The sequence below is a fragment of the Dermacentor andersoni genome, chromosome 1 (genome assembly GCF_023375885.2).
Source record: "Dermacentor andersoni chromosome 1, qqDerAnde1_hic_scaffold, whole genome shotgun sequence".
In the NCBI taxonomy this organism is placed as follows: domain Eukaryota; kingdom Metazoa; phylum Arthropoda; class Arachnida; order Ixodida; family Ixodidae; genus Dermacentor; species Dermacentor andersoni.
The window spans coordinates 27,192,328-27,208,221 of record NC_092814.1 but is presented as its reverse complement, the minus strand read 5'-3'; the positions used below and the strand labels follow the sequence as shown (position 1 = coordinate 27,208,221).

The following is a 15,894-nucleotide window of genomic DNA, read 5'->3' as shown; positions in this document are numbered from 1 at the left end:
TGATCGACTCGGGGCCTGTGGGACTGTTCACTTGCACTTGATGCTGAGTCTTTTACATGTATCCACAAACTGCAGATATGCACATCTGATCCCTGCGAGCATTTTCAAAATTCAATTATTTTAGACAACAGGCACATATGCAATACTGACATAATCTCAAATACCACTAAGCAGCTGGGACACATTTTTGTTGACCATACTCGCAGGTAAAATAAGATCATGTGGACAGCTCCAGCTCATTTTCCTTAAATCAGTGTGTACAAGGGGCACGCAAAAATAATTTTTTTCTCGCGCACCGATTATTTTGCTGTATAAGCAAGAGAACCCACCACGTTAGTGTAACGTATCTTGTACATCACACTAATATGTGCTTTAATTTACCAAGTGAGATGAGTTACTTTTATGGCTCATTCAGTCATATCACACTGCAAGCTGCATTTATCAATTTTCAATTGGATTTTGCAAATGCTTAATGAAACATGTTTCCCTTTTATGCAGATATGCAATGGCAAGCCCTTCCGTGTGTTCCAAAGGTAAAATTTAAGCTCTAAATTAAAGAAGACATTTCTAGTCAGAAACAAGCAAAAATGGTGAATGCAGAGTATCAGAAGCCCAAGGTACAGAAATTATGAGAAGTGTCGAATGATTTTAAGGAAAGAGTCGTGTTTGAAAATGCAAGACTCTTTAGTGGAGGTCAAGCAAGTCAATATAGGTAGAATACTCTGCAAAATTATGCGAGTGAGGGGATGTCAAACAATGGGTGAGGAAATGCATTGTTTTTCTGCAAAACAAAAGCTGATTGCCATTGCATAAGTCACTTTAGCATCATGAGACTGCTGCTTGATAAATTCAGAAATAAACCAAAATACAAGACACGCAAAAATAAAAAAACAATTTAATGATGCTCTCTCCACACTGGGATAAATAAAAACAAACACATAACATCTAATGTGGACATATCAGACGCCTTGTGAAACACTAAAGGAAAAATTCAGTTTCGAGCTATGGCACTTGCCGCATAGATGTGGGGGGCCTTGCACTAATAGTGATACCACTGCATTTAGAAATTGAAAGCATTCATGCAGACAAGGATGATTCTTTATATTTTTGGCTACCATTTCAAATGCCTCCACCAAGTGTTACAATGCTGCACGCAGCCATACTAAGGATCTCGCAGCAACACCTGCAGGTAAAAAGCAGAAGCAGTTAAAGTGCTGGTGTGTACTGGACACTATGTTTGAAAACTTTTAGGCAAGAAGAGTGCAAGAAGCAGACATAACAACTGCATTTATTTCCATAATTCCCCATTTGAATGGCCTTTTCTTTTTGCTTAGACAATGCCTACGCCTAGCCACAGCAGCTCCCTCATACACACTCCGCAAGCCAAGAGGCCGTGGAGGCAAATACAGGTAAGAGGCAAGAAGCAATAGCACTGGTATCAACATTCATCTTTCTTTCTTTTTCTTTCGTTTAGGCAGCCAGCACACCTCGAACAGCCACCTTGACTGCGGGTGTGTCACGCTAGTCGCCAAGGAAACATTTGAGGGAAAGCGACAGGCAATGTCAACAGCCACTTCTCCATGTAAACGATACTCTTTCTCTCGGATGACTCCTACGCCTCGCCACGCCAGCACACTTGTGCACAAAGATGCCGCGGAGGCACGTACAGGTCAGAGGCAAGAAGCAGTGGCACTGATGTCGACATTCACCCAATTTCTTTTTCTTACACTGAGGCAGCCAGCACACCTCGAACAGCCACCTTGACTGCGAGTGTGCCAGTAGATTCCTGTTGTACATATGCTCATAATAAACTTCAGTAAACTTGAACTTGATAATAAACTTGAAGGCAAATGGGACATTGATGCATTGTTTTTTTGAACATTTATTGTACACATACAATATATGTTATACTTTGCAGTGCTACAGAGCATATTTTGAAGCTTCCCCCTATATTTTGCACCTTTAATTACGTATGTGTTGTGTGTCCCTCAATGCAGTTCATGTTGTAGCAGCTGCTTTGTCTGTGTATCGCACATTGCCTTAAGCTCGTGATATCCACATACTTCTCTCACATATACAAAATAAAGTTCTATGCAGTCCTCAGTGTTACAACAAAAAATGAAAGTAAACAATCCGATCGTGGAATTGTGTTTATTATAGTGATTCCTGACAGAGACTGGCAAGTTGACAACTTGAACTGGTCAATCCGTCCATAGCCTCCTCTATTTTTCAAAAATAAAGGAGGCTATGATCCGTCATGGCAAGGAATTGTATGTATACATAAAAAAAGGGGGGGTATGTGTGTGTGTTTGTAGTGGGGGGTATAGGATTAGGGCGGTACGAAAAAATGTACCAACACCGTCCTCTAGACCCATTCCGTTAAGGTACCGTAACAAAGCGTATTAAGCATAAAGTTCAAGGGGAAGACGCAATAGATCTCCGCAGGATTCAAACGGGAGTCTACCCAAATTTATTAAGATTGAGCAAAATTTTCCCAACGATGTACGGGCGTGCCTGTCCGTGGTGTAGCGACTCACCACCGGTGCAGCGACTCACCACCGTCTTTGTACCACATCTCATGGGGATGCCAAAATAGACCGCCAAATTTAAATGCCTACTAGTTAGGTTTAATCTAACCAACACACTGGAGCAATGGGAGGCACAACTCGCCAGCTCAGACCCGAAGGTGCAGAGCGCTCATCTTGGTCACGTTCGGCTAGCGGCAGAAGCCAGTGGAGCCCTGGACTTGGGGCACCACCCATCAAGCTCCTAATCCCCTATCCCCATTTCCCCAATTCAATAAAGTTATTCTCTCTCTCTCTCTCATACAACCAACTCTGATACTACATACGCCAGGCGACGCGAGCTACATTTGCCATGACGCATTTGCGACTGCACCGGATGCCCTCCATATTATTCTCGTTAATCGTGCTCACTGCACCGAGGCAAAAGAAAGATCATGGGCGCAGGTGCCTTTAAAGTATCTCGACCTTGCGAGGCACTGCTGCGCGTGCCAGGGGAGCTGACCTTGCGAACACTCCCTGGCACACACCTGCCTCGGCGGCCCCAACCTACGTACCGTTCTGCTTCGAGCTTTGATCCCCCCCACTGTCCCTTGGGTGCCCTGGAGATCCTGCACCGCCTGCTTTATTATAATCTCAGATGCTCTCCTGAGACTTCCGTTTGTCGGTTACATGTGCCCTACAGCTGGATCAGTACTTATAATAATAAAAAAACCCGATCTATCGTCGCGACGATAGATCGCGAAAGCGGCTTTTGCAACATACCGCGCCCGTGCGCAGAGAAGTACGGAACGCCAACGAGGAATCTGACCACAGCTTCGAGCTCGTAACCTCGTCGAGTGGCTCTCTTGCAACAGGCGTGACCGCTGAAAACCGCATACCGCCGGAAACTTCAACAGGATGATCCCTCTGTTGCATAACTGCCACCTGTACGGCCAACATGGACCACACCCACACCGTCCCGCATCATAGAATAAAGAACCAACTTATAAAGCCCAAACACACGGCTGCACGCACACATCACGACACTACAAGCGAGACGCCATGCTGCTACGCTGCTACGGTTGCCGTATTAAAACTGACTACTGTCACCAAGTCTAGCAAGCGTCTCAGGAGCTGGCAACCTCGGCGCGTAGCAACATGGCGGCGCTCTTGCGGTTCCCGATTTCAATGCATGGGCCCTATGGGTAGCTTGTCCTCTAGAGTCAGTATAGTAACTCTATGTCCTGAGCCATTCGCGCGTCGGAGTCGGCGGAACTCTCGCACCACAATGCATTGCGCGCGAAGAAAAAGGCGCCAACACACGGAGGAAGGAAACTAGGGAGAGGCCCTGACGTCACTCTTTGTGAAGCAAAAGTGAAGCCGGAATTAGGCGTTGCTCATGGCGATGCTCCGCCTTTTGGGCCACCCTCCTCTCTTGTTTACATCTTTCGCGAAACCACGCCGCGCTGCGCTTGGTGTCGCGCGCTCGCGCAACATCTGGCAGAGCACGGTGCAGGTAACACAGCGCAACAAGACACGGTGACTAACGCAAACCCGCCCACTCAGCGCCTTTGCCACGGCCCGAAACCTACCAGAGCAACACGTGTGAGCGCTCAAAACCATAACAACGCCGCCATTGTGGCCCAAAAGGCGTGGCCATACAACAAAAAAAATAAAAAAGCAGCAAAAAAATGAGAACCTACTACGTCATTTCCGCCACACTTTTCTCCTAGCGCGCGGAGGGGGTAGGGCCTCTCCTTAGTTTCCTTCCTCCGTGCGCCAACACAACTCCGCAGACGGCTTTTGCGGACGGCGCGCTACTTGGCGAACGTTGTGCGCATGCTCCGAAGATAGCAGCCGACGGCACGCGCGTTGAGGATGGGATCTCGGCTGGCGCAGCGCAACCGACGTAGCATGACTGACCGCGAACGACGATCGCCCGCGCGCCGATAACGTCGGACTATAAACGTGCCTATACTGTCCAACGGCGCGGTTGCGCGCGGACTTTATCTTGAAAGCGATCTGCTTTGGGGGCGCAGTCTAGGTGAGCTGATGGCTGGTTGCTTTGCGTGCGCTGTGTTCTTGGCGCTCAGTTTGTGTTGAAGCGATAGACAGTACGAAGGTCTCTGCTCGCTGCTGCTGCCGCGATTCCTCACGCCAGCGATTTGACAGCGAGTGTCCGCGGTCATCGAGTGGGAAGTGTTCATGTATCCCTGGGCGCGCTGACACCATGCTAGGTAATTTAGAGAACAAATGTTTCCAAAGGGGCCTTCTACTCCAGCGGCTGCTGTGTACGGCGCATCCGCGCGAGCCCTGTCTTGCATACGATCTGAGATGTGGTCATTGTTGGCGTCTAGGCGTACCGAGGGCTGATAGCGTCGTGTGCGCTATAGCACCCATACGCTTGCACGTCACCTGTGTTCATGCAGTGAAATGTCACTGTATTTTTCTCATTTAAATGCGGCTGCAGCGGTCGGCATACACCCGCGACTTCGAGCAGTGCCGTAGCCACAAAGCTACCGCGGCGGGCACAAAAGTGTTGATTTGATGTGTGACCGCTCCGCAGTGTCACCTAGACCATACGGTGAGCTTTAAATGCGGCTCTGCTTCAGCATGCCCTGCGTAAGTTGTCCGTTTGGCATATTTGCATGGTGTTTATTTTTCAGAAGTAGCGGAAGCGTACTGTGCCTTGAACTTTATTTATCCCGTTTGCCCACAACCGCTGTCGTGTCTAGAGTAGTAGCGTTCCCTTGCCTTCTCACGTCACCTTTTCCCTATCCCCCTGCGAGCGAAGAGTGGCAAGGCTGTTATTCACTTGTTTCGCGACTGCGTCGTTTCCGCCCAGTCTCTGCCTCCTCTCTACCATTCTATCTAGCTTCGCTCTGGACTTGCACGTTAGTAGAAAGTACTGCATTTTCTGTAGTGCTTTTGCGGAGAGGGGGGTGGGCTCACGGACAATTACAGCTGTCAAGAGGCTTAAGTGGCGATGCCTGGGGAGCGCCAGAGGGCATTGTGTACATTCGAAGTGGTGCAAAGGTCCAAACGAGTTTCTCACGCCGCCTTTCCTCTCTGCCGCTCTCCTCTCATGTATACACTGTTACTGTTCACTTTGTCAGGCCATGAATGGAATGGATGCCAAACGCCTGAGACACAACGTGCCTAATCGTCACGTTCGTCAACATGAAAAGGCTTGTCCGTCGGGTGTGTGCGACGGGATTATGCACCAGTGCGAATCCTACTCTCCTCTGTCCTCCGCACACCACCTCTACACCAGTAAGTGATTTCTCTCCGAATTCCTCTGTGTGGGCTGACCAGTGTGTTGACAAGCCACTCTACCAAGGAGCAAGAGAGAATGAGGTTGGCTGGGATAGTTAAAGGTACAATACGGCCAGCGAGATGCCACGTGAACATATCTGCCTTTGCGTGCAGGAGCACGCAGGCCGAACGTTTCTGTATTTTTTGTCTTGGAGCGCACTGCTCACCCATAATGTTGTTTTAAACTTTTGTTATTTGTTTTTACATCACCTCGTCCTCACTGCTGAACCCTCTTCGATGGTCATCCTGGTTCGAGCTTCGAGCAGACGCTGTAGAAGGTCGCCGAAACCCCGTCCCCGTAACGACTGGTGGTAGCCTTAAAGGGACACTAAAGGTTAATATTAGGTCAGCGTGGACTGTTGAAATACCATCCCAGAAACCTCGAAACGCTTGTTTCGTGCGTTGAAGAGACTTATTTTAGGAGAAAATGCGTTCTGAAGCGTCCGCGTACCTCTAGCGCAGTTCAAATCACCCGCCCTCCGATCGAGGAGTATTGACGTCATGGTCTCATAGTGACGTTGCGCCGTCGGTGAGTAAAACGGCTCCCGCAGACGGCGCTACGGCTTTTCTGCACGAAACGCAAACGCGCGGCCAGAAAGAGCCAAGACAGAGCCGACAGCAGCGCGAAAGCGGAACTATGGTGGCTAACGGAAGGGAAAGCGCACGACGATAAGCTGGTTCTTTATTTTATGACGCCAACTTCGACGCTCGATGGCCCTGACAACGACACATTAGCTCGCGATGCTGGGCTTGAGTTCATCGATTTAAGCACTGATGAACGTGACCTGCTGTTGAGGGCTCGCACTGCCGGCGTCGTTGCGTACTACTACGACGACGGCCTGCTTTGAAAGGCACTTCACGCGACTTCAGTAAGTCGGCGTTGAACTCGTAATCCTTTAGACGAAAGTGCAGCGAGCACACTACGTGATTTTTCGGCTCTTTGCCAGCGCGCTGTGGCAGAGGTACGGCACTTAACCACTTCGAACAGAGAGGTTCACTCGTTGGCACACAGTGATAAGTAACGTTCGATTCGCCGCTGCAACTGCCCTTGGCCAAGTTCCGCGGACCGTTCGCGCATCGCACGACATCACATGGACGTGGCATTCTCGCTGCTTGTTCCAAATGCAAGTTTCGCGAGCCAGCAGGACAACCGCAGCACGACGCGATAAAGAAACAATTGAAACTCCAAAGCGCGCGCGGCGCAAGGTCGAGCGCGCAGAGTCGAGCGAAAACGAGACCTTTCGGTCACCCATACTATCCAAGGGTAACGTCAAAATGTTATTTTTTCTTTAAATCGAATAGAAGTAGACAAGTAGCAGTTTCTTCCGTCTTATAATCTAATGAAATGATCTTTTTAATACGAGTAGTTAAGTACTAGTGACATGAATTATGATGAGGAGTGCTTTCGTCATCGGGCTAGTACCGGAATGTCGCTGATGGGTCTCAAATCGTGTCATGCATTTACCTCAATTTCTCGGTTACTAAAGCTCTGTTCGCGATTATATTGACACCTTAGACGTTCTAGAGCATTGCTTTATCACTTTAACTTGACTTTCTGGTAACATTTAGTGTCCCTTTAGCACACGCTCTGAACTACCCCCTGACGCGGTGTGCCAGACAGCAGCAGCAGTGGGAAAGCCGAAGAGGCAAAGAAGGCGTTGCTTTAAAAAGCTGCAGTGAGGTTTCACTTCAGGAACGCGGGTGGATCGCAAGCGCATCGTTTCTATAGCGCACCCATTCGGCTATCGGCCCTTAGTGCGCCTTGACGCCTGCACTATCCGCATCACAGATCGTATTCAAGACAGGGCTCACGCGGCCGCGCCACACGCAGCAGCCGCCGGTGTAGAACGCCCCGTTGCAAACATTCGCTTACTATTTAAACTACCTAACATAGTGCCGGCGCGTACAGAAATACATGAACACTTGACACTCGATGACCGCGGACACTCGCGGTCAAGACGCTGGTGTGAGGAATCGCGGCAGCAGCAGCGAGCGAGGTGAACTTTGTGCTGTCTATCGCTTCAACGCAAACTCAGCGGTGAGAGCCCAGCGTACGCAAAGCTGCGAGTCGTCGGACCACCTAGACTGTGCCCCAAAGCAGCTCATTTTCAAGATAAAGCGCGCGGGACCGCGCGTGGCCGAAGTGCAACGGCTCCACTATATCCCTTCCCCCGGTGCCATGGTGCAATGCGCGCGACGGGATACTGCGCGCTTCCATGGAGGAAGGAGGGAAGGTTTTCCTCCTTCGCGCCTTCATGGCGCGTTTCCTTCGTTTGTGCGCGCGAGATTAAGCCGCCATCGTCGGCGCATCGTGGCACGCTTTCACTCGCACATGCAACGCACGGCGCGCGAGGACGACGTTACCACGGGACGAACCCACAACGTATGCATCGCGAAGAAAACCAGTAGCAAGTGCCACAGAAGGTCAACCCAGCGCGCATGCGCCTACTTTCCTCCGCGACGCTTCGCCTGGTTTTAACGCGATAGCGTTAAGGAACTCGTGTCGCAGAAAATCCGTCGGCGGTGTTGGCCGTGAGCAAAAAATCCCGGAAGGCACTTCATAAATAAAAACAACTTGCAAGATGGGCTGGGTGGTGTTGGTATCGCACCGCTGGCACGAGTTGTTGGAACCTCAGTGCTGACGCCCGTTATTGCAAATGGGTCGCAAGCCCCAAGGGTAGCGTTGGCCTGGCGGCCTGGGGCACTGGAAGCATCCGAAGGTCCCGGCAAAGCATGAGTCGACTGGTAACAGAACAACTGGTTTATTCTAACATCGCAAAAGAGCGCGCGGTCAGGTCGACCGAAGTGGAGAGACGGGAGAGCACGTAACTCAACGGATGAAATCGGAGCCTCTCTCTTGGCGTCCGGGGGCAGCTGCTCTTATACTTTCGCAGTTGAGGGCAAGAAGGAAGACCTCGTGACGAGACCACGTGACGGCGGGTACGGACAGACTGAGAGACACGTTGAGACGAGTGTAGTGACGCATCGCCAAGCTGGCGCCTGTCAGACCTCCTCGCTTCACACTTGGGGAGCTCCTCTCCCCGGCTGCCGCGCTTTGACAAGCGTGGGCACACACACACACACGCACACACGAAGACACGTGGCACTGAAACACGCCTGGACGCGCATGGCGGGGAGACTGCGGGAGCTCCGAACGGGCCAAAATGTCCGCCGCTTTGAACGAAGCTCCGGCGTCCGTTGCATCCGCGCCGGCTATACCGCGCGTTGTAGGCGAAACGTAACAGACCGCCCCGCCGGGGGAAGGAGATCCCGATGGTCAGGGGACTGCATCCGCTGTCCGGAGGGATGTCGCTTGATGATGCTCATAACCGAAGTCGGTCGTCCTTCGGCGTTTCTTGAGCGCAGCGCACAGAGAAGGCCTCGTTCTCTCGTTCAGGTTCACACAGGACACTGCAAAGTGACTTCGGGAGAGTTGACATTTTTGTTCTCGTTCCCGGCAAGCGTTAGAACTACGCCGAAAGTCAACCGCTCAGTCAGCAAGCACGGCACAACCCTCACTAAGCCCTGCCAGGCTCTTTCCCCTTTTATACTACTGCCTAGTTCCTTACAGTAGTTTAGCAGCACTCAGAACGCGTCCACAAATCGGAAAATTGCACTAGAAAGCACATCATCACTTTGAAACACTACACAAAAGCAATATGTTAAAAATCCTGCCTCAGGAAGAAAAACATCAGTAACAAAAAATTTTGAGGCTGATTCCCACGTTAGGGGCTTCGACTTAAGCCATCGGCGTTACCGTTGAGACTCCCCTTTTTGTAACGCACCTCAAAGGAATATTGTTATTGTTGCAAAGCGAGGCTCCAGCGCAGGAGGCGGCCATTTGTGGAAGAGATGGTCTGCAGCCATTGGAGAGGGCAGTGATCCGTCTCGAAGCATGCGAAGCGGAGATCGCAGCGAGCGACCGTACACCAGCTCAGCTGGCGAAAACCCCGTAGCCGCATGCGGCGCGGTCCTTAATGCAAACATCACCCCAGGCAGACACAGCTCCCAGTCAGTTTGATGTTCAAAACACAATGCTCTCAACACGCGCTTCATGACGGAGTGGAGCTTCTCAACGGAATTCGACTGGGGGTGGTGCACTGAGCTGTGTAACAGCTTTACCCCGCACCTTTCGAGAAAGGCTGTCGTCAAAGCGCTCGTAAACACCGTGCCCTGATCTGACTGGATTTCCGCAGGAAAAGCAACTCGCGCAAATATCGACAGTAGTGCATTGACTATCTCAACTGAGCTGAGTTCTTTAAGCGGCACTGCTTCAGGGAACTTTGTCGCTGGGCAGATCACAGTCAAAATGTGTCTGTACCCCGTGGCTGTTACCGGCAGAGGTCCCACTGTATCAATAACGAGCCGTCTAAAAGGCTCCGTAATGATAGGTACCAATTTCAACGGCGCCCTCGATTTGTCCCCTGGTTTGCCCACCCGCTGACAGGTGTCACATGTCTTCACAAAGTGGTCTGCGTCCCGAAAACACCCTGGCCAATAGTACTCTTGCAAGAGACGGTCCTTAGTTTTCTTAACTCCTAGGTGTCCGGACCACGAACCCCCATGCGACAAGCGCAACAGATCCTGACGATAGCATTGAGGCACGATCAGCTGATCGAACTCCACTCCTCTGCGGTCTAGATACTTTCGGTACAGGACCCCACTTCTTTCCACAAAGCGAGCATTTTTCTTGGCGACACCTTCCTTGACAATGCAGCGTATGTTTTCTAGGCTGCCATCCTTCTTTTGCTCGGCTATCAAAGCCGCAGGGCTGACTTTTAGCAACCTATTAAGTCCGTCTGACGTAGGCGCGATGAGCAAATCTGCAGATAGCTCTTCTAACTTTCCCGTGTCGGGCATTTCCTCTCCAGTATCTGGTGCCTTTAACGCTACAGGCTCAATTTTATTCAGTTCGGGCGTGCTCTGAATATCAGCTTGCTGCGCCTCTGACCCTTTCTCATCGTTCGACAACGTCGGCCCCGCAACTACCGCCTTTGCAGCGAGCTCCCGAACCTTCGATCTGGTTAAGCCCTGAACGCTAGCCTCACCAAACAAAAGCCCCTTCTCGCGCAGGAGGTGATCGGACCTGTTCGAAAATAGGTACGGGTACTGGGGGGGCAGCATAGATGACACTGCCGCCTCCGTCTCAAGTGCTCCGAAAGGTCCTTCAATAAGCACTTTTGCTACGGGCAGACACACGCTATGAGCTTCCACTGCTTGCTTGATCCATGCGCACTCGCCCGTGAACATATCGGGTTCTACGTAAGAGGGGTGAACTACATCCATTGTAGCTGCGGAATCGCGAAGCACTCGGCACTCTTTCCCGTTCACGAGGAGGTCTCGCATGTAAGGCTCGAGAAGCTTCATGTTCTCGTCAGTGCTGCATAAAGACAAAAACACGACTTTTGTTTTTGTTTCTGGACACTGCGCCGAAAAGTGACCCGGCTTCTGGCACGTATAACACACGCGCGCTTGCCTCGTCTCGAACCGCTTTCTGCGTTCGGCTTCGGCTGCCGCCGTCTCCTTAGGTTCGGTCGGACACTGCGCCGAAAAGTGACCCGGCTTCTGGCACGTATAACACACGCGCGCTTGCCTCGTCTCGAACCGCTTTCTGCGTTCGGCTTCGGCTGCCGCCGTCTCCTTAGGTTCGGTCGGACACTGCGCCGAAAAGTGACCCGGCTTCTGGCACGTATAACACACGCGCGCTTGCCTCGTCTCGAACCGCTTTCTGCGTTCGGCTTCGGCTGCCGCCGTCTCCTTAGGTTCGGTCGGACACTGCGCCGAAAAGTGACCCGGCTTCTGGCACGTATAACACACGCGCGCTTGCCTCGCCTCGAACCGCTTTCTGCGTTCGCCTTCGGTTGCCGCCGTCTCCTTACGTTCGGTCGGACTGCTTTCACTCGCATCCGCACTACGTGTGTCCCCCTTTGCTCTCATGGGCGTGAACTTTGGCCTCTCAAACTTGGAGCCAAATTCACCCTTTTGACCGTCCTTAGCTCCGCGAGCCCGACGCGTCACAAACTCCTCGGCTAGCTCAGCGGCTCGAGCCACCGTACTAACGTCTGGCCTATCCAAGACCCAGTACCGCACGTTCTCAGGTAACCGACTATAAAACTGTTCTAGCCCGAAACACTGCAGAACTTTCTCGTGGTCACCAAACGCTTTCTCTTCTTTGAGCCACTCCTCCATGTTTGACATAAGCCTGTACGCAAACTCTGTATATGACTCACTTCTGCCTTTCTCGTTTTCCCGAAACTTCCGACGGAAAGCCTCCGCTGACAGCCTGTACTTTTTTTAGCAGACTCGATTTCACTTTGTCGAAATCCTCTGCCTCCTCTCTATTCAAGCGAGCGACTACGTCGGCCGCCTCGCCGGGTAACAAAGTGAGCAAGCGCTGTGGCCACGTTTCCCGAGAGAACCCCTGCTTCTCGCACGTTCGCTCAAAGTTAACCAGGAACAAACCAATGTCCTCTCCAAGCTTAAACGGCCGCATCAGGTCAGTCATTTTGAACAATACTCGTTCTCCTGCACCGTGTGCCTGACTTCCATTACGAGCGCGTTCCATCTCAATCTCGAGACGCTTCATTTCCAAAGCGTGTTGACGGTCGCGCTCTTCTTTTTTCTCTTGTTGCTCTCGTTCTATCTGTTCTTTACGTTCACGCTCTTCTTTTTCTTTCTGTTCTTTAAGTTCACGCTCCTGTCTCTCTTTCTGTTCTTTAAGTTCGCGCTCCTGTCTTTTTGCCGTCTCCCTCTCCTCAATGGTCTCAAGGCATTCCGACAGCTCGTCATCCTCAGCTTCTAACTCAAGAATAGCCCTTAGCAGTTCTGGTTTTCTGAGTTTGTCTGAGACATCCAGACCCAACTCTCTTGCAAGCTCCAGCAATTTCGGTTTGCGCAACGACTTCAAATCCATGGCTGTTCTGAATGCTGCTTTCTCTACTGCCTACTATTGTCTTGCCGCAAACTAACCCGGCAGCAACGACAACCACAATTACCAGCTCTGTTTCTGACACTAACAAAAGCCTGGCAAAACTCAGAAGAAGAAAGTCCCGCACTCACCAAACCTCGCAGCCAAGAATTCAGCGCAGTCGTTCCGCTGCAGGCAACCAGTCATCACACAGGGCTCGTTGCACTGCTCCCGGATGGTCGTTGTGCTGCTCAGCATACAGTCAACCGCATCTCTTCGCTGCTGGCCTCCGTTGTCGCGATCTCACCGCTGGCAACCAGCTGTTAGAATCGCACCGCTGGCACGAGTTGTTGGAACCTCAGTGCTGACGCCCGTTATTGCAAATGGGTCGCAAGCCCCAAGGGTAGCGTTGGCCTGGCGGCCTGGGGCACTGGAAGCATCCGAAGGTCCCGGCAAAGCATGAGTCGACTGGTAACAGAACAACTGGTTTATTCTAACATCGCAAAAGAGCGCGCGGTCAGGTCGACCGAAGTGGAGAGACGGGAGAGCACGTAACTCAACGGATGAAATCGGAGCCTCTCTCTTGGCGTCCGGGGGCAGCTGCTCTTATACTTTCGCAGTTGAGGGCAAGAAGGAAGACCTCGTGACGAGACCACGTGACGGCGGGTACGGACAGACTGAGAGACACGTTGAGACGAGTGTAGTGACGCATCGCCAAGCTGGCGCCTGTCAGACCTCCTCGCTTCACACTTGGGGAGCTCCTCTCCCCGGCTGCCGCGCTTTGACAAGCGTGGGCACACACACACACACGCACACACGAAGACACGTGGCACTGAAACACGCCTGGACGCGCTTGGCGGGGAGACTGCGGGAGCTCCGAACGGGCCAAAATGTCCGCCGCTTTGAACGAAGCTCCGGCGTCCGTTGCATCCGCGCCGGCTATACCGCGCGTTGTAGGCGAAACGTAACAGTGGGAATCGAACCAGGGTCTCCGGAGTGTGAGACGGAGACGCTACCACTCAGCCATGAGTTTGATGGTTCAAAGCGCCACCAAAGTGTCTCTAGTGAATGCGGTGTTGCCTTAGAAACGAGCCGTAGAAAATTATACTGCGGTGTATATCGGTAATTATGAGCATGTAAATTACAGAAGTCGAGGGTAAACGAGTAGCGAAGTGCGTTTCCGCTACATTTCTTCTGCGCTTGGCGCACACGCAGAGCCATCTTGCGGCAAACACAGAAGACCCCCTCCTCGCAATGTACGGCGCTGCCCCGACAGGTGGCGCGCCACTCGCCCGCTTCTCCCCTTAGTCTCGTTTGAGCGCATTGGGACCTTGCGGGGACCGGTGCGAGGATGCCCCTATACTCTTGCGTTTAATAAGTTTTCTCGCTCTCTCCCCTTCCAACTTCCAGCGTGCGTCACTCGAACTCTCGTGTTTAGGCGACGCGGCTCCTCTTTCCGCTCACAGCGCGATTCCTAGGTGCAGCGTCCGATGCGGGACGCCTCTGACGTGATCGCTGCGCCGTAACGCGTCTGATGGGAAAGCGTCCCCTGCGATGTGGGCCGTGCTGCTGGCGAGGAGTCATGCGTCTGCGTGGTGCTCCTGGAACAAATAATTAGAAAAAAGTTGTGCTGTGGACTTAGAAGTGTTGTATATGAAAACTATGTCTTTGTGTTACTCAAGAGCATGCCGAGCGAATGAGTGGGCGGTGCGAACGGGGTGCGATAATGGTATCGCGTTCCACTCTTGAAGGCGAAGCTTAAGCGTCCTCCAATTTTTTCCATGTTCACTTTGCTCAACGTCACCTGCACATTCCTCTAGGTGGCGGTACTATGCCGCGCGCTGAGCGCGCTCCTTCTTACTATCCCCGGCGCGAGATTTGCTTCACCTCCAGGCGCCTTTCTCATTCGGTTCTTTCGCGGCCTCAAACACCGCCGGTTTGAAGAGCTGGCCAGTTACGCTTACGCATAAAACGCCCGTGTCCCATGCATTGGGGGCACGTTAAATATCCCCTGGTGGTCAAAATTAATCCGGAGTCCCCTACCACGGCGTGCCTCATAATCAAATCGTGATTTTGGCATGTAAAACCCCAGAATTCATCCTTCTTCTAGCTGGGCGATGCGCTCTGTCTCCGTCTTTCGCTGCCTGTCGTGCGGCCTTCAGCCGGTTTTCTTCTAGCTGGGCAGCGTCCATGTGGACCAGTGAACAGTATGGGGCGATGCGGTGTGGTATGGTGTGCCGTTGCGAACATGCACTACGCCCATTTTAAGATTGCGGCTAGTATAATCTCTAACCAGTCTGTTTTGCTGGTTGCCATTTCATGCTTACATCTACTCTCGATTACGGGAGAGCCAGCATTTTTTTATTAGCAGCCTTATAAATAGCGCCTAAGCAGACGATGCGTGCACTTGGCGGTAAGCATTAGCGATGCGGAAATCACGAATTTTTGCGAACCGCACACGACTGCTGATCTCTCAGTTGCGCCTAGGCGCGTCGCTCGCTCAACATGTGCAAGTTGATAGACGTCTCTCGGTGTGATTTCTCGCTGCGCCCGTGATTTGAGCTGTTGCAAGAATGCTGACGCGTTGCGTGGCCGTCGCGTGCTCGAACATGTACCCGAACACGAGCAATGCTGTGCAGTACACAACGCTGAGTAGAGGCAGGCTGAGCACATCTGTCCTGTCTCAGCTTTCTCAGCGTAAGCGCGCACCGCGACGCACCAGGTAGGTGCGACGCGGACCAGCCAACGCGCACAAAGCACGTAAACTGCAGTTGACGAAGCTGCACAAGCTACATTTCAACTGCGCAGTCCACGCAAGATCTGCTTGGCAAACGCTTTCTCGGGATGACTATAAGTAGTATAAGCCGCGATGGCGGACTAAAAGTAAAGATAAGTTGTATTCAGGGGCGATATTCTCGAGCGGTCATTTCTGGTAGTGCATCATCTTCGAGACATTTCACGTGTCTCTACATCGGACACGTCGAAATAGACGAGTGAAAGCCTTCTTTACACAGCGCCCGAAACGCTGTCAACAGGAAGCGCATGCTGCATTTGTCACGAAAGAGAACGCGTCGCGGCGGCCATGCAGGGATGCAATGCCGTCAGAGCGAAATGGGCGAAACTATTAGGCATGCCAAACTTTTGTCACGGCCGGAGTTACGCGCACTT

At 51.9% G+C, this 15,894-nt stretch overlaps 1 long non-coding RNA gene across 1 annotated transcript; it reads left to right on the top strand.

The window, feature by feature from the left end:
* Nucleotides 1-1,856, top strand: LOC129388173 (uncharacterized). Its single transcript, XR_008615204.1, has 2 exons — nt 1-1,409; nt 1,475-1,856. It is a non-coding gene; the product is annotated as an uncharacterized lncRNA (long non-coding RNA).
* Nucleotides 1,857-15,894: the final 14,038 nt, after the last annotated feature.